The sequence below is a fragment of the Dermacentor andersoni genome, chromosome 3, assembly GCF_023375885.2.
Source record: "Dermacentor andersoni chromosome 3, qqDerAnde1_hic_scaffold, whole genome shotgun sequence".
Classification (NCBI taxonomy): domain Eukaryota; kingdom Metazoa; phylum Arthropoda; class Arachnida; order Ixodida; family Ixodidae; genus Dermacentor; species Dermacentor andersoni.
Window position 1 is genome coordinate 136,607,712 of NC_092816.1, and position 27,619 is coordinate 136,635,330.

Consider the following 27,619-nt stretch of genomic DNA (forward strand, 5'->3'; position numbering starts at 1 on the left):
CTGTGCTTTTCTTTGGGGTTAGCCGAGGGTTTTGCTTTTGCGCGTGATATTTGTGTCTGTATTTTGCCTTGCTTTTCTCTTTCGCGTGCAAATTGCTCCACCACGTGGTCTTTGAATAGCTGTAGCATGAATGGTATGTGCAGAACCACCAATCCAAAGCTCTGTACATTAGGCGGAATGAAAACCACTGGAGATGCTGGTGCTGCAATCGTTTTGAGGATAGCTTGGATTGGTTTGACAGTTGACGTTTGTGTTGTTTCGCAATAAGGTTACACACACGTTCGACTGCGACGGCGAGAACGACGTCAGTGACGACACGCCCATAGCTGGCCTTTGGCGCTTCCGTTCGATTTCTCGAGTTTGTTTGGTCGCGTGGTTAGCAGCATCCGCCTGGCACTGCCGTTTCCGGTTATTCAAAATGAAATATAAGTCTGTCCGTAACGTACAATGAACAGCTCATACCCCCTTACGCAATGGCTCATACCCCCGTAAATGCCGCCTCTTTATGACGACGACACGCGTACCTAAGGACCTTCATTAAAGTTTTGCATCCATCCATCCATATGACGGCTACAGAAGAGAAGCGGAATTCCACGCTGGAATGACGAGCGTCAATGGAGCCAGCTGTGCAAAAAGACGACGACGCTCGAGCCATTGGTGGTGATGATATATTTAGCTTACTCCGACAACGACGACACCGGGCCTCCATAAACAGCTTCGCTGTAGAAAGCATGAGGAGATGCATTTAGTACGTATTTGAAATCGTACATCTGTGGACATTGCTCGGCACTGCGGATATAATAGGCTATTAAAAGAAACAACGCCGGAATGCAAGCAAAGTCAATTTATTTCGAAGCCATTTCGTTCAGTTTCTTGAAACCACCACCGAGCCGTTGGCTAAATACTGCTGGCTTTGCGCGTAAGTGGCTGCGTATCCGAAGGCGCCGCTAGCCATCGCAGCGACCGGATTGGCCACCGCAGCGAGCCGACTCACTGGAAATTGCAGCGCTGTCTTGTCGGGCCTCGGCAGCTTCTTGTTCGCTGCGAGCCTGGCCGTCACCGCACCTTCCTGACTCGGAGCGGCCCTCACCGCCGCAGGCTGACGTGCCTGGGGAACGAAGAAAGGCATCAATTTCTATCTTGAGAAGTACAATGCATTAGTAAAACGATTAAATCGTTGGAGGCCATAACGACGAAAGAGGTTAAAAAGTAAGTCGGCGTTTTTCCTGCATTCATTCACGCATTCATCCCACATGCATGCCTGGTGTTCACTCGCCACTGTGGTTCAGCGGTCAGAGCGTTATCCTACTGAGCAGGATGATGCGATTTCGATTCTCGGCCACCGCGGCCATTGAACGGTGTAGCTGAAATTGGAAAATGCACTTGCTCTCAAACATTGAAACCCGATTGAGATCACTGGAGTAATCGACTGTGGCTTGTCTCATACCACCAGCATTGTTCTTGCACCTTAGGTACTATCAAGCGACATGACCTAATGTTCATTCATGGATGGAAACAACTTTATTTTAAATCCGGCACAATTTCACGACCCGGGCTCAGGTCTCCCATGAGGGGACTTGGAGGCCTTGCCTCGTCGCCGCCTCTCGGGCCTGCTGGACAGCCCACTCTTCCTTTTTATGGCTGGAGCTGCGCAGAGCGGTGGCCCACTTCGACGCAAGAGCCTCCGGAGCTACTACCATTGTAGCTGGTATAACACGACACTCCCACAACATATGTGAGAGCGTCGCTCTAGTTTCCTGACACAACTTACAAAGAGCACTCGGGCATTGCGCGAGGAAAATGTGCTGCAATCGCACCGGACTAGGGAAGGTTTGTGTCTGCAGTTGTCGCCAGACGACTGCCATGCGACGTTTCAGTTTGGCGTGAGGGGGGGGGGGGGGGAATAACCGCCTGCTTAGCTGGTAGTGCTTGGTGATGTCATTATATCTGACCAAGCCTTCTCGCGTGTTTTGAACCAGGAGTTCCGAACTCGAAGAGGCGGTCTCCGAATCTGCGCGGCGGGTCGGTTCTCGCGCAGAGCGGTGTGCTACCTCGTTCAAGTTAGGGGTGCCCCGTCGGTGGGGGTGGCATACGTGCGCTAGGAACCACATGATCGCGGTGCTATCGAAGTGCTGTCGACCAGCTTTCTTTAGGATCTGAAGAGCCTCGGAGGAAATGCGCCCCAGTGCGTAGTTGCGAACTGCGGATTGTGAGTCCCTAAACACTACCTCGCAAAGGGGGCCGGTAAGCGCAAGCGCAATCGCGACTTCTTGCGCTGCTTCTAGGCATTCCGTTGTGACACTGCACGCGTGCGTAAGCCGGGAGTTAACGTCTACGACTACCGTTGTGAACCGGTGTTCGCGTGTGTATTCTGCCGCGTCTACGAAGCGCGTAGTCCTCTTCCCGACCAAGGAGCGCAGCAGTGCCTTGGCACGGGCCTGGCGTCGGTCCCAATTATATTCGGGGTGCATGTTTTCAGGGGTAGGAGCGACGATGTTCACTTAAAGATTAGGCAGTTCCAAGATTCCATTAAAAAAAAGTGAATATTTCATACGTGTCACAAAAATGCATGTACCCTGCAAATTATGGGCGCATTTTACATGAAATCTAGCATAGGGAATAAGATGTGTTAAAAGTAATTGCTAGAGATTATTATCTTTTGTTAGTTTCTTTGCTGCAGCAAGACTGCAAGGGTATGCCGTTCGAAAGACAGGTAGCCATTAACAAGAAAAACGTGGCTTCTTCGAAATAACGGTTGGGTAGTAGTGCGATTTGTGCTCTAAAATGCGACAGCAAGGCGAACACAGCTTCAAGCATCATTATGATCGGACATCATTAGCAGTGATAGACTGACGAGGCGTGATGAGAAGCCTAGTCATAGTTCGGAATTGAGGTAATTAAGACGTAATTACTGTTTTAGGTGTGTTGGAACGTTTCTGAATGAACTATGATACTACTAGCAGGGAACAGTAATAAGGGCTAGAGGATGCAAAATTAGTAACTCTTTACAAAGTTGTATTATCAGTTGCATTTTCAATAGAGGCGGAACTGTAAAAGAAAATGTCATGATCTACTATTTATACAAACCTGCAACAAGCAGAGCGTAAACAGCCAGTACCGCGAGAATTGCCTTGGCGTTCATTTTACTTTGATGTGGTAGAGGACACCTGTAAAAAATAATTCGGCTTTCATCCATCTGAAAATCCATTTATGCCTATTTTTTATTCTATTTATCACCTTCAACAATGAACATAAGATTCGTATTCGACATTGCAAAATCACAGCCAAATTTTTTCCAAGAGTGTCGTTTATTTCGAGTAGTTGTAGAAATAACGTCTAACGCCCGTTGTTAAACCACTTATTTAAAAGCTTTAACTGCAAATTTCAACATATAGTCAAATTTCGTTCTCGTAAGATGCCATTGAAACATCTGCATATAACGCTGATTTAACAGTTTCGAGTGGTACAGCAAGTAATTTGCCACTAAAGTCACGATTGTTGCACAGACTATACATTGCCTGACATATCATCCCTAAGGTAACTAATTTGCTACGACATAGCAACAAGGTGCCACAGTTCAATCTTTCTGTACAATGGTTAAGCCTTCCACGTGGTTATTTAGGCGCCCGTGAACAATTTCTAGAGCTTGAATAAGGTATTTACTATTTCTCTAAAATAATTTCATTTTATAGTCACATGGCAAATAAGAGGTATGACAAATGTTTATGTGAGGAGCCATCTTGGTCTTCGCAGAAAATCGGGAACGTGGCTCATTACGATCAGATAACGCTTTGGAGTCCTCGAATGAATAATTTGCAACAAACAGTTCCATTAGCATCCAATAAACATCGCATCTACGTCGTGCACACCCTGTTCCCTACTTTTATCAATCATAAACAATGTGTTACATTTAGCACATAGAGGACATAGGTGAGATTTAACCCACATTTGTGTAAGCACCTTGATAAGAAAGCTCCAATCTAACCTACAAAATGTAAATTTTCTGCAGACTACTTGTGACGTGCCACCCACTTTGCCTAAACGTAAAGATGTTGTAGAAGTGGCAGTTCTCTAAATTATTGTAGTTTCGTTTCTCAAGTACACAGAAGGGGATTTATAGGCGTTTCTGATATTCGAGATAAAATCAGAAAAAGAATGTTCATGAATGCTTATTTAGTCCATAATTTACAGATGCACTTCAACATTATCCCGCACATCAACCCTGACCGTCCCTCCAAACTCATGCGAACTTAAACTCGATGCATCGTTTGCTTCTCTTAGAAAGCCTAAAAACACGCGTCCAGCCTTTTCGAGCGCCTCTAGACGCACACACCGTTTCGCCACAAAAACACAGTGAAATGCTTGGTAGCATAAAATGTAGCTTATCGAAAGAACAGATGAACAGTGCTTAATTGTTATGATGTTTTCCTACTTCATGCATTGACGAGATTTTGAAGAAAGCAGGAGTAACCATCACTTCAGTTTGCTTCGTAACATGGGTGTATATCGGCAAACAAATACAACACTCGCTTTACGTGAGAAATGAAGCTAGGACTCACCGTCTGTAACTTTCACAACTCTTTGTGGAAACCTGGATTAACGCTGTCGTGAGAATTTCTTTTATACGATTTGTTCAGGAAGAGAGGGAATGAAAAAATAGACAACGGAGAACTGCACACAAATAATTATCAAATAAGAGAACGCGGTTTGTGTAAGACTGAAAGGCGATAAACAAAAAACTGGCTTCCTGTTCTACCAGTGGCTGCAAGATCTCACCAAATGCGTCGCACGTCAGGTAAGCGAATCAGGATGCATGTTTTTTTTTTTTAGAGTGACAGGAAGTGGAAAGAAGAAAAAAATATAGTGTAAAATTTGAAGGTTTGTGCAGTTGATCTCAGCAGTTTCCTTTTTTTAGTTGTGTATGGCAGGAAGTGCCCTAGAATCTTCCATGACTACTGTACTAAATATGTGGCGTCCATACAACGCCCGCTCAGCTGGTACGTCGATCAGCTGGTAACCCACAACCTACGCATGCGAAGGTTGTGGGTTCGGTTCCCACCTGGGGCAAGTTGTTTTTTCATCCACTTTTTTGCATTAATTCATCGTTTCTTTATTTCATTTATTAGGCACAAGTAATTTCCTCTATGTTGTACTCGGTGTCAGTGTTTGTTGGCTTCTAATGATATGACTAATAAAAATCGAGCCCCTCTGCTAACCCCTTTCTTCTCGTTCGTTATTTCCAATTGAGACAAGGAATTTGCGTGTGCCTATATTTTGTTTGAAAGCGGGCCGATATATTTTTGTGCAATTCAGGATTCCAAGTAGTAAATGTGGCCTATTTTACCAGGTCACTCAGAAAACATCGTAAATGGTTGTAAACATAAGGAGGTCACTTTGTCAGTTTATAGTATGGCCGATTGCACGCATCGCTGCCCGGAAACTTCTACTCTCAGCAGTCCGTGCGCAACAACCTCTCATGAGAGATAACGCCCTTGTGAACGCGTTTGAAGGGCTTGAAGGCTATCGCTTGGCAACATGCTCATGCGCTCCCACTAATTGTTAAAGTATACGACGCCATTCTTTCAAGTTTGAAAGGCGTAGTTATTTTATGTATGTACAATGGCGTCTCATAGCAAACACATGGCAGAATCTATGGGAAGCAAAGTTTTTGTGATGCATTATTTAAATGCTATAATACTGTTCGTCTTCTGCTTGACATTATTCTGCATAGAGATACTGGGCCCAGCATAACATAAGAGCAGCCACTGCAGTATACCTCAAGGATCGGTTGACTTGAGGTATTTCAGTTTTTCTTCAGAAAAATGTGATACCTGCAAAGCTTGCCAATTCCGCCTTTAATGCTATCGGGTTAAAAAAAAATATTTGTTAGATTCATTTACGTTGCTATCAAGTGAAAGTCTAGTGAAAGATGGGAGACAATCTTTCCGACTTCTCCATTTTGAGACGGCTACCATAATTATTGGCGTTGGTTCCAAAAAACCTACTTAGGGTCTACAAGAACACTTTACAACGCATTTTATTTGCGGATGCTCGAGGCTCGTTTTCGCGGTTAGTTTGGCGTTGCCGTCTTAGCGCTGTCCCGCCATCGACGGTCCATGCATCACCTACTCTCGGAGGGCTGCGTGGTCGCCAGAAGTATGGAGTGCATTCGTCTGCAAAAATGACAAAGCGAGGTTAGGGCGCTGCCCACACTCCGCTCGATCGGTTTTGTGGCGGAGCCAAGACAGCGTTCCAGCTTCTGCTGCTGGCTCGAGCGTTGTGGGCACGTATACTATAGGCACCCAAACCTTCCTCCTGAGCTGTTGCCTGTTTGCACTGATCTGATCGAAAGGGACAGTAAACGTGAGGGCAACGATGTCTAATATTTCTCTGGGTGTCGACTAATGCCTATGGTAATTTGTTCTATTGCTTACAATGTTTTGACAGCATATTACAAACTGGAGATACTGCACATTCACTCACATATTCTCCGAGATGCGTTTAATGTTTATGTTTGCATAGATGACAAATTGGGACGCACGTGCGAATGAAACGTTTTATAATGCAACATAGCTTTCAAATGCTTGGAAAGTAGTAATTTTGTCCGTCTTGAAACATTTGCCAAGTGGCGTGTATTATAGCTTCTACGCTGCTGACTATTGCTTGTAACGATGAAACTATTGGAAGCTCGGCTATACCCATTCTCTGACCGTCGTTTCTCCGTTCCGATTCACGGAACGCTCCATCTGATCCAGTGTGAACTATGCCCAAAGTGACTGTTCTCACTGCGATGCCGCAAATACGCAAAAGTATACCAGCTGCCACTATTGCGTCAATTCGAAAAGAAACCTTGCTTCAGTGGTTAGAAGACCAGGCAGGCAGCTGATGTGCGTCGAGCTTTGAATCTCCATGGAGCAAATAGTTTTGTATCACTAAGAGGAAAGCGTTTTATATTTTGATGAATGATAACAATCTTACCAAAGTGTTGATGTGTTCGTCAGATGTATGAGGACTATCAACATTAAAGAACACGCAAATCCAACGCACATGTTGGAATCTATGCCAACCAAAACTTTAGGGAAGTGGTGAATAAATGCTTAAGATACAACGCCGATGGGTACACGCTTCTTTACTTTCAGGCTACGCAACGTGTAATCACTACATGTTTGCTTATTCAGCAGAATGGTGCCAGATTTTCTGACGTGCAGTTTTTGTGTTTATGCACTGCATGGCTCACAAGCTACGTCAAAATACAAACTTCTAGTCAGTTGAATGCAGTGTGAGACGTGTGCGCAGGCACGTCACAAGGATGAAGACGATGCCTGATACTTATCGAGCGAAGGCGGGAGATGGCGGGAGATGACAGATGTAATATCAAGCCACATTTAAGGATTCTGCACTTCTTGTGCCACAGTACAACATACCTATTCTGAAGGATTGGCTAAGAACGGGCACACCGCCAGTGAAACCTACCAAACGGCTAAATTATCGCACATGAAATAAGCAAAAAACTCACTAAAGGTAATTCACCGTTCTATGCACAGATATGTGTGCTTTGGGGGTTCCTGCGAGCCGACATTACATATTTAGGTATTATGCAGGAAGCCATTTTTTGGGGGGTTACGCAAGACAGAGGTGCGCATATCTGATCAGTAAACAAAAATTTTATCATTTCGTGCGCTAGTACTTTCCTTCGGAGGGGACATGTAAGCTTTGTACAGATATCGACTAATGCATCCGCCGACATAGCGACCGACTACGCAGCACCCAGCAGCCAGGTAGCCGCAACAAATCAGCGAAAGCAGGCGAAGTAAGCTTAGCTTCAGAACGAGTGTGCCTGTGCTCTCATCGCCCAGAAAACAGACAGCGATAGCCTCTCCGTGCACGTTTTGTGCTGATAATTAGGGCCCGTCAGGCTAAGGACACTTATGTCATGCGTTAAACAGAGCAACCCTCCTGGTACAGTTGCTTAGTGCAGCGTCGACTGATTACGTCTGCGCGCATATTGCCTAAGTGAACTTTTAGCGGTTAGTTCTTGTTTCCGTCGAAAATTGCGTGAGATGGCTAAATCCACTTTTATGCATAGTCTCTAGCGACACCGTGGTCAGTGAGCGTAAACAATGACGTAGGAATGTATAAAAAACTGGGTTATATGCTATAGGGCTTCGCACGTCTGATACCCGCCGCGGTTGCTCAGTGGCTATGGTGTTAGGCTGCTGAGCACGAGGTCGCGGGATCGAATCCCGGCCACGGCGGCCGCATTTAGATGGGTATGAAGTGGGGTCCATCTGAGCGTTCACTACTCCGGCTGTACCAGGCTCTCTACGTCGGATACATTAGGTATAGCCTGCCAGTTTTATCAGGTATGAGCCCGTCATGTTTACGCACGCTGGAAAGTGCCCAGGCACAGATACTGAAAACATGTCTCGGTGTTCCACGTTGCACTTCAACCCACGGAACAATTGAGGAGGCTCGCGTCACCCCTTTACCTGTCTATCTACGATGCGAACCTCTTCGAGTATTCCTGTGACTGCTTTGTCGTCATGGACGCCATCCCTTATCGACATTACCCGATATACGGCCGGACTCCACTTTTTCAAGAGCCGTTAAATGGCAAGATTCTGCCATACCAGCATACTTTGCCCCAGCTGACCTTCCACATATGCCCCCATGGGTAATGTCCAAAATACCGGTACGTCTATCTATTCCGGGAATTTCTAAAAAATCGCGAATACCTACCGTCGGCCTCAGACATTTAACAGTTGAATATATATCGAAAGAATATGACTCCTCGGTGAGCGTGCATACAGACGGATCGGTATCGTCGTATGCGTCTGGTGCGGCTTTCGTCGTGCCTGCGCACCAAGTCATTCGACGGTTTCGTCTGCATAACAAGACGACTTCAACATCTACAGAACTAGTGGCAATCAGAGAGGCCGTTCAAGATATTTCGCGACAGCCTCCTCAAATATGGACAGTCTTCAGCGACGCAAAATCGGCTCTTCAACTACTTAGAGTGGTGTTGAAAGAAAGCGCTTACAGAGTGTTGGCTCTTCAAACTGCCGAGCTCTACACTTTAGCACAAGAAAACGGCCACCACATCACATTTCAGTGGATTCCCAGTCACTGTGGTATACAGGGCAACGAACTGGCCGACGCCGAAGCGAAGAAAGCGCTCGAAGAACGAGAGTCACTGCTCTCAATTCCTTTTTCAAGAGCGGACGCCAACTGTCTCCTCTCCAGTGTCATCCGAAAATTGACAGCACAGCACTGGGACAATCCGGATAATCGCCACAGACGACTCCAGAGATTGGACCCTGCCATGAATTTTAGGCTACCACCGAAAATTCAACGAAGCTGTGCCAGTCTTCTGCACAGACTAAGGCTGGGGGTAGCGTTTACGCGCGGATACGTGCACCTCATGCGACGCACCGAGTCTCTACACTGTGAGGTGTGCAATGTGACTAAGACTATAGGTCATGTGCTTTGTGACTGCCTTAAGTACGTGGAAGAGCGTGAAAGGTTGAACAACGACCTTACGCGTCTCGACAGCGCATCGTTGTCGGAGGAAGTTATTTTAGGCCCTTGGCCAGATCCTCAATCGAGTTTCAAGGCCATTCAGGCATTACTGAACTTTTTAAAAACAACGGGCTTGGATTGCAGACTTTGAGCATGCCAAATTGCTTGCGATATGTTCTACATCTTCCTTCTATCGTCATCGTCACCCATCATGCACCTCTTCCCTCTTTCTTTCCCTCTTCCCCTTCCCCCAATGCCGAGTAGCTGGCTAGAGGAATATACCTCAGGCCGACCTCTCAGCATTTCATATCATTAAACTTCTCTCTCTCTCTCTCTAGATGGGGGCGAAATGCGAAAACACCCGTGTACTCAGATTTAGGTGCACGTCGTGCCTCATACGGCGTGCCACTAGGGCGCGCCTCATAATCAGAAAGTGGTTTTGGCACGTAAAACCCCATAATTTTTTTTTTCGCACGTCTGATGGAAACAAAATACGTTTCTATGCGGCTGCTTTACGGATTGGCTGATTTGTTTAGTGACATTGGAAATGGTTCTTTACCTAGTCGGCTTTTCGATACCACCTCATTGTCTAATAAGCATATAGAAATAACTTGACAAAGGCGCAAAGAAATAATTAGGCATGTACAGACACACAACGGCGAACACTTGGCTTCATCCCGCTTGAATAGTTTAGCAATGTATTGCACGCGACAAGATATGTGACACAACCTTACATTCTCACAGCGACCGTGACAATTATTGCACTGTTGCGATTGTACTGCACGAAGATTTGTAGTGTGATATGAGATGTTATCATGATGACTACTGAGCTGATGAGAACACAGATATCTGGAGTACATAAATGTGCGCAAGTTATCGCTGCGAAAAGCAACTAAGAGCCCTTGGCGAGGCCACAATGTCACTTTCACCATGCTGCAGTGCAAAAAACGAAATAATGACTGTATTGATAACAGTTGAGCTATTATTGACGCGACCCAATTATTGCTGTTTAGAAATTTAAAGTGTAATCAGTGGAGGTATTCTCTTGAGGTCGCTTTCAGGGATATAACTCACTTCGGGTTTATTGACTGGTTGAGCAAAACCGAATCACTTGATCGTGCGGTTGAGCATTACGTCACACAAAGGCGGTAGTATCAGTGACAGCGATCGTTCGAGAATAGGTACCGAGATGTCTTTCTTAGAGGAGCAAATTTCGATACAATTTTACAGTGCCTCCACCTATGCTCCTCAAATGCAGTAATGATGCACGCTTCTGCGGGATGCAGCGTCAAGCATTCTCAGTTTTTTCGGGCTGGAGAAAATTACGGCGTAAACGACAGTGCTTCCCAAACGCTTGGTTTGTTTATTATCCCAACAAACCTCACTTATGTGTACATAAATTTGGCCGAGTACAAATGCTCACTTGCTAGTACTTTCATTTAATAGTTCCGTGTAATTTAACAGTCTACTAAGGATAATGTGTGACCATTTTGAATGCAGTATGTAGCCCTGGAGCGCTATAACGTAAAGCTATTCCAAACTTTTACATTCCAATTCTGCAATCATCCCTCCGCGATTGGACAAAAACTTTTTTGACCACCCCCACTTCACCTGTCTGTCACGCGACGTCACGAAAACCGCGATAGCTCCCCATCTGATATGACGTGTACACGCTGATTATGCATAATTTGACTAAAGAAAAGAAAAATATTTATTTCTCATTCGACGCCTTTTCGCCATTAACCCGCTGCTATTGGCCAAAAGGTTTCAGGCTGCATCCACTTCTCCTGCCTTTCACGCGACGTCACAAAACCGCAAAAACTAACCGCGTCAAAGTGACGTGTACCCGTTAAAGATGCATTAATATACCGAAGAAAACTGAATTTTCTTCTGAATAGCCGCAGGCTGCCCCGTTCAGAAAGGAATAAGATGGCTGCCGCCGATCGCTCAGGCACTGGCTACTCGCACCTGCCGGAGAGCATGGGTTTATTTGCGTGTAATAAGGCTTTTTGCTTGGCCGTGTAACGTTTTGGAGAACTTTCGGCACGTTTGCGACCTCGTTCTGCCAACTTTTCTTTCCTGAAGATACCTTTTAGCGTCATTCTTAAGCTTCTGTTGCATGCCGCCGCGATTGTCGACGAGCCACCGCAAGCTAAAATATAGAAAGCGGACCAATCGCAGACGCCGGTTCCACCCTCTTCGTCTCTTGCAAGGAGCCCTCTCCCCTTTCTGCCGGGACTGCGGCGCGACCGAAACGTTAGGACACTTGCTGTGTGAGTGCCTCACTTTCTCGAACGCGCGCGCGGCCCTCGCAAAAGTCTACCGTACACACAACCTTCCCTGTGCAACGGTGGACAATCTGCTGCACCCCTCGGGCTGCATCTCGAGCTAGAAGCGCCTCTTCCGAGCGATTCTGGTGTTCGCCGAGGACATCGCCCTAGCTGATTGCCTCTGAGCCCCCTCCCCACGCTTACGGCGTTTCGACCGCTGTTGCTCCTTCCCTCTTTCTTCCACCACTCTTTCTATCCCTTCCCCCCTGTGCAGCGTGGTTGAGGTGTCCTCATCTGAGAGACAGTTACTGCGCTGCACTATACCCCATGTTTTTCCTTCCCAAATAATATTCTCTCTCCCCTCTTCGTCCGGTTATGTATTTACAGCGCACTGGCACGGCCCCATCGAATCCCTCTCCACTTAAGTGTTCTCCTCGCCTCTTGTGAGCCAATTAGATAAGACAAGCCGCTCAGTGTAGGCAATGTTATTCGTTTTTCAAGCAAACAAAAGTGACATCCTATGAACGAGGAGACCGTTTGATTGATTTGTTCAGCCAAACCTGCGGGTGACCACCCGATACTTGCGCCGGCGGTTACGCAAGTTTGACGTCAGCAGATTGGAATAAAAACGTATTGGAATAGTTTTACGTTGTACGGCCCCTGAATTGACTGTAGCGCTTAGAGGTTAAGTTTGCACAGTGTCACTGGCACTGCTTGTGAAGTACGGATATCGACCAGGTTGGATTTGTTCCTGGGATAAACCTGCATTACATTGCACGCAAACATATTATGCAAGAACGGAAATCGCCTCCAGAACGCCGAAAATAGGGTCTCCTGTGAACACGGCCTCCTTGTTCGTACGACGGAGGCCGTGTTCAATGTAATTTGCTTGGAACCGTTATTCGTAAAATGGCTGTGTAATGGGTCACCGGAATCAAGGTGACTCATCAATGCAATTGGGGTACAACGCTGTTAGGAGAGCGTTGTTGGGACAAATTGATTAAGTGCTTCCTTCACAGCACAAATCTAAAGAAGCCATGCCATGTGAGCAATTTATTGAAGTATATAGGTATCAAGCAGAAATAATACGTACTGTTCTATGTACAAAACAAAAACCTAGGCGTATTTTTTTCTTTTCTTTGATTCCTGAAATTGCTAGAAGCGGCTGCTCTACGAGGATAATTAATTATTTCCTCTGCGCCGCTGCAGGATACATCAACGAGCGTGAAAATCCTGCGCAATAAATATTAGGGCACAACATTTTATAGCTGCCAGAAAGGCCATTATGCCAAGAGGTCAGCGGAAAGTAGGGCGTCATTTTTGTTTGCTTCGTCGAGTGAGGGCGCACTTAAGGTCACTCGAGGATCAAGAACACATTTGCTGTATTTCATGACGCATATTGGAATATGTGTACAATAGAGCGGAGCTTCACACAAAAAAACATTCCCTTTTTAGAACCTGAGGTGCCAAATGCAGAATCAAATCGTGCAGCTCTTGAAGCCTATGCGCTTATTAAGTTAGCTGGAAAATCAGCCACGAATGTCCTCTTGAAGAATGGAATGACCGTATGAAGTTTTAACTGAAAGCATTGGCTATCCGAGTAAAAAATCCTGGGGTTACTTCTCTTCACGCACAAGTCCTTTACGTTACATCAGGACAAGGCATGCCACATGAGCCCAGCGTTGCCGAATTGGACAGTCGAATTTTGAGGAACGAAGTATTCCCTCTGCGACCGCTGTGAAAGGATAATTTGGGATGAAGGACACGCTAATAGGGCTCCAGTTTGGTTGTCGCCTCTAGGTAGTGTCTTTAAACTTTCCAAGGACATCGGCCTATAATTCTATGCGTCAAGGTGCTCGCCATCATGCCCTACATTTTTGTACCGCAGAAACAGACCCACACATCTGTATTGTTGGGACTCGGAGCATTAAAGCCAGAAACCCACCAGGCATAGGGATAAGCAAGCTTCAGATTAGGTGTGAAACCAAAGGTTTATTTATATATTGAATCAAGTAGTCAGTTCCAGTCAGTTCGGCCTCTGTAGGACTGGACAGGTCCTTTAGAAGCAGTTATTTTCCCCTAGTTCCCTATGCAAGGAAATTCGATTACCGTGTTCCTGGCAATCAGACGGGTGGCAATGTTCATTTAACCCATGGTCACAACACTTTACCGGGCTCGGCCTCTTCTCCATCCGTGGAACCCGCCTGATATTCAAAATTCAGTGATATTCAAACTTGCGATGCTTGACGAGACAATTGGGAAGCAGGGGTCGACGCTGTCTGCATGGAAGTCGTCGACATGGGTTTTTCGCCGCAGTTATTTGCCTCTCCATGACGGTCTCTTGTCAGTGGGAGAAGAATGGCCTTGATGGTCGTTGCCGCTTCTAAAAAGACGCGACGGTGGTTGTCACCCCGAGGGGAGCGTTTTTATTTCCCCTAAATAGTGGGCGTTGGGTGCCATCGCCGTCTGGCCGGGCGCTGGGGAAGGGGTCACCTGGTGTGAAGCATAAAATAATGCAGATTGCCGCTTTCAGGCGCGACAGTAGACTGTGTGTTTCAGCTAACATTAAACAAGCCGTTCAAAAAAGATAAAAACAGCACAGTGACCGATACCTTTATAAAACCGATAGTGTTCGGTCGTCAGACCAACGACGAAACACCGTAAAATTCTTATTTATACCTTGCACCTTGTTTTTGAAATGAGTGTTTTTTTTTGTTTACCATCATGGCTTGTGTTAGCTGTGACACCCTATATAACCTTTCATGAAGCAAGACACATTAGTCAATTGGATATGCACGTATGGTAGCGAAGCTTGTACAGAGGTCATGCGCCCTGCAATGGCTGCTTGTGGAAGCATTTTACTGTGAGCTTCTGTCACTTCAACGCTTGTACAGTCCACATCACCTTACTTGTTGAGGCACGACAACGCCATCTACATTTCGCGGGGCCAAATTCTCTTCCAAAAAGAAATCAACTTTTGCCGTCCGTGGTTTGTCGTGTGATGTCGTCTGTCTACTGTGCGAGCCCACATCATATGAATGAATGAATGAATGAATGAATGAATGAATCTTTATTTCAAACAGATTAAGGGAGGCAGGAAAGAAAATCTGCAGGAGCAGCTTGAAAAAGCACCCTGCCCCGTACTATGACAAGACATGGGCAGCGTGGAGCTGCAGCGTGTTTTTGACAATACAAAAATACACAGTTCGGCAAGAATGTATGAGAAGCAGTAAGTGGAAAGTGAGTAGTTACGCGTAGAAGCGTTCCACAACGTTTTCACACATCACAAAAGAATATATATATATATATATATATATATATATATATATATATATATATATATATATATATATATATATATATATATATATATATATATATATTTATATATATATATATATACACACAAAGCTTTAAACGCAACTAATATGCGCTCCTGAAAAAGCTGAGAGTGTAAACATGAAAATTAGTCCTGTTGAATAAGTCCAGAAAAGCATGCTTCTTTTTACGGCGAAGCTCTATACCTCTACCCTCCAAGGAAATGGTTGTGTCATAAGCAAAAAACTCCCCATACGGTGGCCGATCCCGCAGATAATGCAATACCGGCGCGACCCGCGGCGGTGGTGAAGCAGGCATTAAGCATTTCCCATACGTGGGCCGATCCCGAAGATAGTGCAATGCCGGGCCGACCCGCGGCGGAGGTGAAGCAGGCGTTAAGCACTTCCCACACGTGGACCGATCCCGAAGATAGTGCGATGCCGGGCCGACCCGCGGTGGAGGTGCCGTTCGTCATTAAGGGGCCCACATAAGCAGCTTTGTTAGTCGTTGCTCTTCACAGACTGGAAGAGCACTAAGTTTTTTGCGCTTGCAAAATCTCAATTTGTAGTTGAGGCTTTTCATTTTTTTTTCCCTGAATATGTCATCGCGGTGATCCTACAAAAGCCTGATTCGGAGTTCATGCTCCTCACGCGTCGTTTTCCCCCGAAAGTGTCCTTTTCAATAAAGCCATTCTGCCACTCGATGGTCTTGTAGTAGCTACAGGAACCTGCACAGCTTCAAGTGGCACTCTGACTTTTCTGGTGGAGTTAAGTCCAATACTACAAGCAGCATGGGCTTGCTGGCTCGAGGCCTCATTGGCTGCGCACACACCAGGCTCCACATTTGCATCAGGAGGCTGCGGAGTGGTTGTGCCGTAACTAATTCCTGTTTCGGTTACTGAATCTTGCAGCCGGCTGTCAGGATTGCTCAGCTCTTCTATAAGGAAGCGGTAGCTAAGCGTAAGGATAAGCAATGAAAGTGAAGTGCTCATCAAGCTGCACGTGTTTCAAATCTCGTAATTCTCGCTCTGGAAAGTGCGGCTCATAACGAAATGACAAGCACGTGCATTCCCAATCACTAATCAATAGATCTGCAGTTCATGTAATAATATTGCTGAAATATTCGGATGCGTACGTATATATGGTGCGTGTACTGGCTCTTTGCTAAAGTTTTTTCATTGCAGAGCAACCATAACTACAGTACCCTGGTTCCATAACAGAAATAGCATATGACGTAGTAGTTCTGCGGAAACCGGCAAGGTTGGGAGAAGAAAGGAATAAAAGAAAAATCAGACATCCACCCGTTCCGTAGCGATTGCTACAAAGGAAACCCATACGGGTTCCTCGAAAGAAAAGGCGTCATAGTTGAAGAAAAAATCGTCCTGGTCCGGGACTCGAACCACGGCCCACTGCCTTTCCGGGGCAGCCGCTCTACCATCTGAGCTAACCAGGCGGCTAGCGGATGGCAGGGCGAAGTCGAATTTGTCGACAACGCGAAGCAAAGGCAAGTGTTTGACGCAGTACTGCGCAGAACTACTACGTCAAACACTTGCCTTTGCTTCGCGTTGCCGACAAATTCGACTTCGCCCTGAGTTCTGTGCAGAACTACTACGTCAAACACTTGCCTTTGCTTCGCGTTGTCGACAAATTCGACTTCGCCCTGCCATCCGCTAGCCGCCTGGTTAGCTCAGATGGTAGAGCGGCTGCCCCGGAAAGGCTTTGGTCCCGAGTTCGAGACCCGGAGAGGGCGAATTTTTCTTCAACTATGAGGCCTTTTCTTTCGAGGAACCCGTATGGGTTTCCTTTGTAGCAATCGCTATGGAACAAGAGGATGTCTGATTTTCCCTTTAGAGACAGCATAGACCATATATGCCAGGCAAGATTGCGTTAATTTCTTCATGCTTTTCGATCACAGTCGCCACTTCATATTGGGCTCAGGAATGTGATGACTCAATCGACGTAACAGCGCAACGTAGGCATTACTGTACCGTAGTATTGGAAAACTGGCACGTCGTTGCCAGTAATCGTCGGCTGCAGAAGCCGGATGACTGCTTCGCTTTGAACCAGCGGCAGATACACCGCTCCGTTTGGGTCGTCATTTCGTATATTGCTGGCCATATGACTTAAAACAGCTGGCACGAAAACTGACGTTGTATTCAAGCTAGCAGAGGCTCGTCCTCCTCCTCAATGTACACGTGTTCTTTTTTAGTACAAACACACGTGCATTATGGCACAATTCTTTACATGTGTGTGCGACTCATACGTCAATGACATGAAGGTTGTACGCGGGAATCCTCACACCCTTCTGAAGTCCCAGGGGCCTGCTATGCGCCGTTTCAAATACTCCCAAGATTTCTCAAAAGCTTCACTTTATCCTCTGCGAGGATTTCATAACACCTGGAGTGTATACGAACGTTACAGTAATATACAATGCATGTTCCTGCAATGCGTTGGCTCTACGACGCCACGCGTCCAGTGGCGCGTTGTGTACGAACGCCGTCATACGGCAGCTTCGGGGCTCCGACGCAGGACGCGTTGCTTGCCGGCGTTTGGTGCGCAAAAAGAAGTCGCCGTACAAGAACTGTTGTGAATCTCCACTTCGCATCTTCGATGTAAAAAAAAGTTATGCAGAAACTCCGCTGGAGCTGTCTAGGCGGGCCGCCAAATTGCAGTTGGCCCGCCCTTAATATGGGCTTCCCCATGCATTCTCTATGGTGCCCTATTATATATCGTTATGGGTATTCTCCGTGGTACACATTTTCTATGGTTCTTTATCAATTATAAAGCTGCCAAATTATCTGCATTTACACCTAGGCAGCAATTAAATGTATTAACTTTACAAATTACGCATTTTCTGCAAATACAAGGCATTTCACTTTTGGCGTGATGGATATATTGTGGTGGGGCACTGGTGAAAGAATGCGAACGCATTACCAAAAATAGAACATGTGCGTGTCTTGCTAGAGGCATGAAATGCAGGAGCACGTGTGAACGGGGAAAACATTCTGCGGTTTCATTGACAGTAGCTGCATGAACGAGAAAGAAAGTGCACACATGCGACACAAGCCAATATTTCTTTAAGAATGCTGACCTATCTTCAATATCGCTACTTGGTCGTCATGCTTTCGACGTCATGCGTGGGATCCAAATTTTCCAGCGCCAGAAGATACTATGAAGTAGTGTTTTCGTGGTAAAAATGGCCGCGTACTCTATACTTGCAAATGGTGGCTAAACGAAACAGGGTTGTTCGAAAACCCAAACAAATCTTCGCTCAAAGCGATCCTCACAGCTTTGGCATCACCACGCATGTATTTCGACATTGCAGTGAAACATAAGGATAACTTTCTGCCATGCTTGCTCTGATCTCATTATCCGTTTCCGTAGCATAACCGGCAACAACAAAAATTTAGCCGCCTAAGCTCTAACTCCCACGGATCCTGATAGGCCGAAATGTTTTCAGCAGTGAAGTAGAGGGTGGGGGGCACAACTATAAAAGAAAATTTTTCCGAGAAGGTTTTTCGTGTAAAATATAGTGAAAATACTAATTTAAGAAAAAGTGCACTTTCGCCCGAAAAGCGAAGCACTGAATGCGATAGAAAAATAGTAGAGAGCTGTACGAAGTGTGGATAGTACAATTATCGGCCGTATAAACTTGTCAGCCTTCGTCTACTAACTAAATTAACAAGCACGGTGCCACGCACGCACAGGTGCGTGGCACAACGCTAGGGTGAAGAAGCGCGGCTGCAGCTACCACTGAATTAACCTTCGTGCTGCGTCTCACTTCACCGCGAACTAAGCGTCGAAAGCAACGCCATACGAAGCTACCAGCACTCGGAGCACTTTCTGCACATCGCAGGTCACTTTGAAGATATGGGCGTATGCGCGTCACGCCGTACGCAGCAGCCACCGGAGTAGAACCCACCGCCCCGTGTCCTTGCCCTCCCCCCAGTGCCTCACGTGCGACGGACGACGGCGCGCTTCCTTCGCTCTTTGCTCTTCTGCGCCATCGAGATTGAGCCGCGATCGTCGGCCCACCCTCGCAAGCTTTCACTCGCACATACAGCATACGACGCGCGGCGACCGTGTTATCGCCCTTGGACATTGCACGTATCATCACGGCGACAACGGCGACGCCAGAAAATGCACCTGGAGTGCACATACAATTGCTGTAGCAATAAAACTTTATAATTTACGTAAGCAAATGCCTCTGTTCTTTCCCTTCAGGCCGAATCTGGCTCGTCGGTCCCGTTCAAAAGTTGGGTTTTGGTTATATATCACGAGGACAAGAAGCCATTAATTTTAAGTCAACAATGAAAGATTGAGGTATGACGCGCTGCAAATAACGACAGCAGGATAGCGTGGATAATCCTCGGATCATTTTCTTCCAGCAATTGATTCCAGAACTGTTAGTTCTATGCTTTTTTAAGCTCCGAGATCACTGCCACTGCAGATATAGGGCCGGCTAGTAAAATGGCACGCAAGTGACTTGCCACGAAGCTCAACTACCCCGGACAATATCCCAGGATTTACCAGAGAATTATGCTGTGCGGAGAAGACCACCTTCCATCGCGGTAGAGAGCCGAGTTCTCCGCAATAAAAATCACCAGAGGCTGCATTACAGGCAAATGACGAGTTTTTCCCACGCTTCAGGCCGCGCTTCGTGCATCGTTTGCCGCTTAATTTTGCAATGAGTGCAATGAGTGCATGAAAATGCTTCTTGAGCCAACTTTTTTTGAAAGCCCGTACTTCTGTCTACCAGCCTTGGCAGCATTAGCAGGCATCGTTTCCAATACCACCACATTTGACGATATGACCTAGTTAAAAAATGGGCCCCAGTCCACTTTGCGAAACCGGTTGGTCAGCGAAGCTGTGGTATCAACCGGTCCGATAGACCCATGTGACACAGCCTTGAACTGGGGCCTGTGGAGCCTGCATGGGCATGACGCCACTGTGCATATTGACGTTGCTGTTCCCGTCACCGCTCCTCGTCTTCGCGCTGCTCTTCAAGAGTCCTAACTATGTGTGGTATTTCCATAGGGCTATTTGAAAACAAATGAAATCACTTGCTACGCGTGTTTTTTTTACACATGAAAATGTAAAGTTACGTCACTCCCTGCTTCGTGTGCAACAGTTGCCGCTTCCCGGCAGCTGCAGCTAATGGAATCGTAATCGTTACTGCGAAACATTTGCGGTGAACGCTATGCATGAATGGAAGCTTTCTGGTTCTTTTTTCTTTCTTTCTCCCGCACGACCAGTTGAGCTTTCGGCCGTGGACACGAAAAACGCAATGGGGTGTAATGGTATGCAGCTTCGCTGTAAAACGGAAGGAAATCTAACGTAAATGTCAAAAAAAAATTATAGGGTTTTTACGTGCCAAAACCACTTTCTGATTATTAAGCACGCCGTAGTGGAGGACTCCGGAAATTTCGACCACCTGGGGTTCTTTAACGTGCGCCTAAATCTAAGCACATGGGTGTTTTCGCATTTCGCCCCCATCGAAACGCGGCCGCCGTGGCCGGGATTCGATCCCGCGACCTCGTGCTCAGCAGCCCAACATCATAGCCACTGAGCAACCGCTGCGGGCAACGTAAATGGTGGAACTGAGGTGAAACGAAGCTTACGTAAAGTAGAATGTAAAACCTATAGAGCGAACGGCAGCGCGTCGAGTTTGGTGATGACAGCTGTATTCACAGAAATATGTGACAGGTATCAACCAGCCATTGACGAAATAGTTCTGCGGAAACCCGCAAGTTGGAGAGATGCGGGTTTTCGCAGTGGTATTACGTCAAACTCTTGTCTTTGCTTCGAGTTGATTACAAACTCGACTTCGCCGTTCCATTTGCTAACCGCTTCGTTAGCGCAGGTGGTAGAGTGACTGCCCCGGAAAGGCGGTGATCCCGGGTTCGAGTCCCAGACAAGGACGAATTTTTGTTCTACTGCGAGGCTTTCCTTTCGAGCAACTCGTACGGGTTTACATTATAGCAATTACTGCGATTGGGCAGAGATCCCATTTTCCATTAATTAACAAGCAGACATTAGTAACTCATTTCCTTTTCTGTCAGAATGAGGAACACCCATTCGGGAGGAGTGGCCTACTACAAGCACACCTCCAGTGACACATACCGAGTAGCTAAATAATAGAAAGTAAAGTAAATCCTAGAATTCATGAAACATAAATAGTCATTTTATTAACAGATCGATGACCTACTGATATGCCCCGTGAGCAGATAATATTTGTGCAAGATTCATGTAGGAAATAGTTTTCTTGTTGCGCACAAGCTGCAACAAACGTGATCAGCATACAAGGTTGATATCAAGCCACGTCACACGTACCTTCATATAAACTTTATGCACACAAATATTTTCCGCAAGACAGCGTCCAGAATCAGGTATGTCCTGGAGGGTTCACAAAGAAAGCTTTCCTTTTTAAGAGCTCGCGTTGCAAACGATAGTCGAGATTTTCAGGGCCTTAACCACCTGCCTGACACTTCATGGTTAGCAAAGGTAGAGAAAACGGTCACGAAAAGTCTGCTTCTTCGGCAGGGGAGACGGAGATCTATCCTACAGTGCAGACGGATACTTGAGAGCAAATAGCCCAGCATGTTGAAAAAAGTGTAAGCTTTGCTGTAGCTTCGAATGAGGGTTGATTGTAGAGTATGCCGTGTGTATTGTAGGCGAGGGCGTGCGAAATGTGCTGCACGCTTTTCTGCACCTCCCTCCGTTTGTGGTTGTAGAGAGACCACCATCCGATGGCTGTTTATCTGAAACAATGAACGCAGCGTTCGCCCCACCCTCGCACGCTGATTTATTTTTATAACTGTATGTAAGCAGCTACCTCCCCTTGAGCTCCATCGTGTGCTAAAAAAGAAACATTTTTATAAGAATGACCTCATATATATGTACAAAACCCTTTAGGGCGCAGTTCTTGTAAACAGATCACAAGTCCTGGCACAGCTACCACACCACTACACATGTTTATGCATCCTCTGTATATCGCACGAGCTGTCAAAAATCATTCTGCGAAAATGCAGCCAGGAGAGGTCCTTAAATGCGCATAATCATTGTTCTAATAACTTCTGTAAAAGACTTGCATATGTACGCTCTTCACTGCTTCTTCCCTTACTGAAACGTTTTTTCGCTTCAATTCATAAGGCACCATTTATAGCTTCTTTCATAAGCGTTTAGCCGGTTCCCTGGCCTATTTCCGTTTTTCGTGTTTGTTTCAGTTGATCCGCCCCGCTAAGCAGCAAGGTTTCTAATTAATCAAAACCTGCTCGTTGTGTCAGAAGAAAACTTATGAAACCTGTTGCTGCATGCCGATTGAGAAAAATTGTCCTCTCGTGTGCACAGCAGAAATGCGTAAATTGATGGCTTACACAATGTGGACGTCGGTTTCCTTGCCATAAATATAGGCTCTAAATATTTAATGCTGAAACTAGGTCAAGGTTTCCGCTGACTGCTTGACATAATGGCTTTTCTGGCAGCCAGAAAACTTTATTGCCCCGTAATATTTATTGCGCAACAGGTTCACGTTCTTTTATTTTTATTGCAGTGGCACAGAGGAAATAATTAATTATCCTCTTAGAGCAGTTTCAGGAATGAAACAAACAAAAAAAAGATACGCGCAGGTTTTTTTTTATTTTGTACATAAAACTGTACGTCTTTGTTTTTCTTGATAACTGTGTAGCTTGATTAAATCACTCCCATGGCACGGATTCTTTAAATTTGAGCTCTGAAGAAAAGACTTAACCATTTTGTCCAAGTCTGTTCTAACGGCGTTGTACCCCACTTGCATTGTTGAGTCACCTTAATTCTGCTGCCCCATAACGCAGCCACTTAGCGAACAACGGTTCCCAGCAAATAACATCGAACACGGACTCCGTCGTGCGAAGGAGGAAAGATGGCCTCTGACACAGGAGGCTCCATTTTTGGCGTTCTGGGGGTAATTTCCGTTGATTGCCTCATAGGTATGCGTGCAGTGTGGCGTAGGTTTATCCTGCCAACCAATCCGACCTGGTTTATTCAGTATCTAACACGCAGTGCCAGTGACACTGGGCCAACTTAATCTCTAAGCACTAAAGTGAATCCAGTGCTAGATACGGCAAAGAAAATGGTCACATATCATCCTTCGTAGAAAGTTACAATACTCGCAACTATTAATCAATGTGCTACCAAGAGAGTATTTATACTCGGCAAAATTTAGGTACACATAAGAAAGATTAATTGGAATAATAAACAAACCAAGCGTTTGGGACGCACTGTCGTTTACGCCGTTATTTTCTTGAGCAGAAAAATAGCTGAGAAAACTTGACGCTGCATGCTCTTAGCAACGTGCTTCATTACTGAAATTCAGCAGCGTAGCTGGAGGCTCTGTAAAATTGCACCCAAATTTGCTCTTCTAAGAATGAAATCTGGGGACATATTCTGGAACGATCACTTTCACTCATACTACCGCCTTTGAGTGACGTAGTGCTCAACCAGACAATCAGGTTATCCGGTTTTGCTCAACCAGCCGATAAGCCCAAAGTAAAAGTTATATCCCAGAAAGCGACCTCCGAGTATACCTCCACTGAATGCACTTTAAAATTCTAAACGGCAACTATTGGGTCGCGCTAATAAGAGGTCAATAGTTATCAATGCATTCATTTTTTTCGTTTTTTGCACTGCAACATACTAAAAGTGACATTCTGACCTCGCCAAGGGCTTTTGGTTACTTTTGATAACGATAACATGGCGATATTTCTGTAGTCTTGATATCTGTGCTGTCATCGCATCAGTAGTCATCGTCATGATATCTCGTATCACACTACAAATCTTCGTGTAGTACAATCGGAACAGTTCAGCAATTGTTACAGTCGCTGCGGAAATATAAGGTTGTACCACATATCTTGTCGCGTAAAATACATTGCTCATCTATTCAAGCGGGATGGAACCAAGTTTTTGCCGTTGTGTGTATGTGCATGCCTAATTCTTTGCTTCTATGTTCAAGTTATATCTGTCTGTTTTTTCGAGAATGAGGCAATATGCGCACAGACATAATCAGTCAATAATATGCTAGGCAATTGTTTCTGAAGAGTTGTTCTGTTCAGTGCATGACATAATTGTCGTTAGCCGGACGGGCCCTGAATATCAGCACAAAATGTGCACTGAGAGGCTCTCGCTGTTTGCTTTCTGGGCGATGAGACCACAGATGCACTCATTCTGAAGCTAAGCTTACTCAAGACGGACAAAATTACTACTCTCCAAACATATGAAAGCTACGCTGTGTTCTGAAACAAGTTTCATTTGCACGTGCACCGCGACTTCTTATCTATGCATAATATACATTAAACATCTATCGGAGAAGGTGTCGGTGAATGTGCTGTATCTCCACATTGTTATGTGCTATCAATACATTCTAAACAATAGGGAAAAATCCGTTGGCGTTAGCCAGCACGTAGACAAACATTAGACATCGTTACCATGACGTTTACTGTCCCTTTCGATCCGATCAATGCACACACGCAACAGCTTATAGTATGCTTGCCCACAACGCTCACACCAGCAGTGGAAGCTGGAACGCTATCTTGGCTCCGTGAACGAACCGTGTGAACGGAGTATAGGCAGCGAGCAAACCTCGCCTTGACACTGGCAAGCTTTGCAGGACTTGACAAGCTTTGCAGGTATTACATTTTTCTTAAGAAAAACTTAAATTCCTCAAGTCTACCGATCCTTGAGGTATACTGCAATGGCCGCTGTTATGTTATGTTGGGCCCAGTATCTCTATGTTGAATAATGTCACGCAGAAAACGTATGGCATTATAAGAGTTAAATAATGTATCTCAAAACTTTGCTTCTCATAGACTGCCCATTGTGCGTGCTATGGGATGCCATTGTACATACATCAAATGTCTACAGCTTTCAAACTTGAAAGAATGGTATCGCATATTTTAACAAATAGCGGCAGCTAAATTTTGCCTGAATTTGGAAAGTTCATAATCAATTTTTTTTCTTCTAGACAGAAGCGCATGAGCATATTGCTTTCAAGCACTTCAAGTGCGTTCACAAGCGTGTATCTCTCCTAAAAGGTTGTTGTGCAGGGACGGTTGAAGAGTGGAAGTTTCCGGGCAGCCATGCGCGTATACGGCCATACTATAATCTGACAAAGTGACCTCGTTATGTTTACACTAGTTTGCGCTGTTTTCTTAATGACTTGGTTCTGACTTGGAATGCTGAATTGCATTAGAATATATCGGCCCATTTAAAAAAAAATTCCTTGTGACACTTGCAAATGACAATTAAGGGTATGCAAAAGTTTATAGATATAAAAGAGAATATAGAAAGATAAGGATACGGAAAAGAATTAACGATGTAGAAATGCGAGGAAGCATTCGCATGTTTCAGAACGGCGTCTGCCACCGCTTCAATATTCCCCCCCCCCCCCTTTGGCCTTGTACTCTATGGTCGGTAACGGCTGTGAACAAAGTGCGTCGTGGTAGCAAGTTCGACGACTTGAACCGATTTGATTCGAAAGCAACGCGAATGTTGAAGTGTCTGTGCTATGGTTGTCATCTACTTGAATGTGTGGTTTTGTGATGTTGGTAAAAAACTATTTAGCGAAACAGTAGCGCTCATCATTGGGCCATACCGCCTTCTCAGCTTTGGCTGCTCTGAGGTGTAACTTGGGCTTTACCAGACACTGTAGTTATGGGCTGCAAATCGTGACCTAACCACCCCAAGATATATTACCGGGCTGCAAAATTGCAGTTTAGGCGCATTTGTGCATTTGCCTTTGTCGAAAGGCTGCCTCCTTAACATTCAAAACAAATTCTTCACTTGGTGCGAGGCATCGTCGTTTTCTCAGCTGAAGACAAGCCCCGTACATGAGCTGAATATTGATACCGCGGCACAGTACGATGGGTAGCTAAACGTGTAGATATCGGATGTCACGTAACCATGATTGCTGTTAAAATGTTGACTTTCTGGGTAGTCGCGGCTTCTTTCTGCATTTGCCTTTCATAGTTGCTTACATAGATGTCCGTGCCCCCAACAGGGATCCTTTGAGAATGGAGCGCACGTTTTCTTGACGGATATGGATCGACGACTTCGTCGACTAGCAACAACGGCGTCCGAGTGAGCAGATATTGAGCTTATGCGCAGAATTACAGCCGTCATTGCCATCGTGTGCTGCTTCATCAAATATTATCCCTACGGACGTTCGCATCCTCCTAATATTAGCTTGAGCCTATATGAACTACTTTTTATGAATTTTTTTACCTACTTAGTATCTAAATAAATACATTTAGCCACTTTGCAAATGGTGATGGGTTTGGTGGTGATGTTGAATGAGGCGTGGTTAGCCTGCCGAATGTGGCTGGAAAATTCTCCGCCTCACTGACACTTTCTGCGCCAAAAAGGACCACGTGTCCAACCGTCCTGTTTCTCGAAGAAATGCAGGAAGAATGCCTCACTCATCCACTGCGTGTAACTTCCACTGGTGTGCTGAAGGGGCGAACGTAGAGGCGCTCGTCGGCGCTATATCAGACGCCCAGAAAAGGAAACTTGTGCAGTAATTTGCGTCGACAATATAGCCATATAGGCTCAACTTCTTGGCCACGGCGTAACCAAGTGAACGAGCACAGCGAAAGGTGAAAGCGAACCCGGAGTGCAGCGGTGGGATGAAAGACGCGAGAAGGAAAGCCCAAAGGAGGGTAAAGCGCAACCAGGAGGCAGAAAGCAGAGAAGAGTATGACAACAAGGGTGAAGAGGAAAACGGGATTTTGGCATGACCAGGCGTAAGGCCTGCGAGGAAACAATGTACTGGAGTGCGCTTCGGAAATACTGATCATGCGCTACATCGCCTGTGGCGCCGCCGCAGCTAGACAGTGCACTCCGCGGTAGCCACGCTTCCCGTGTTCACGCTTCTTTTCCGAACAATGCTGATGTTGACAACATAATGGAAGGACATGCTCGGGAGATCGCTGGTTTCTTTAACACAAACCGAGGCCGGGGACATGCACAATAATGGCAAAGTCTGCTGGTCTTCGCTGAAAATGCTCAGGTATTATCATCGCAACCGGACTCATCTTAGTTCATTGGCGATTCATTTGCCCACCTCTCACCTCCTTTCCCTGCTTCAATACCTTTATCGCGGACCGACGCAGCCCAACACTTAGGCAAGCTAGCGCACTCTTTGACATTGGAGAAGTGGCGCACACCTGAATTCACTCACCATCGCTTGCATTCCCTCGATCCCTATATGCAACTGCGGCTGTTACCAGGTCTTCCGCGAAATGAGGAAACAGTGCTGTGCCGCTTACGTTTGGGCGTCGCATTCACAAATGCTTATGCATTTCTGATTGGAATGGCTGATAGCGCCGAGTGCAATGCCTGCGGTGTCGAGGAAACCATCGAACACCTACTGTGCTACTGCCCATCTTATGAAAATGAAAGGCAAGACCTCTGCACAGCTCTCCATCAGCTAGATGGAAAGCCGTTCACCTTGAACAAGATCTTGGGATCATGGCCTCGCAT

General features: G+C 45.8%; 1 long non-coding RNA gene across 1 annotated transcript; it reads right to left on the reverse strand.

The window, feature by feature from the left end:
- Positions 1-829: 829 nt before the first annotated feature.
- LOC129383155 (uncharacterized) lies at positions 830-3,168 on the reverse strand. The gene is made up of 2 exons (XR_008611066.2): positions 3,088-3,168; positions 830-1,108 (listed from the first exon to the last, which is right to left on the reverse strand). It is a non-coding gene; the product is annotated as an uncharacterized lncRNA (long non-coding RNA).
- Positions 3,169-27,619: the final 24,451 nt, after the last annotated feature.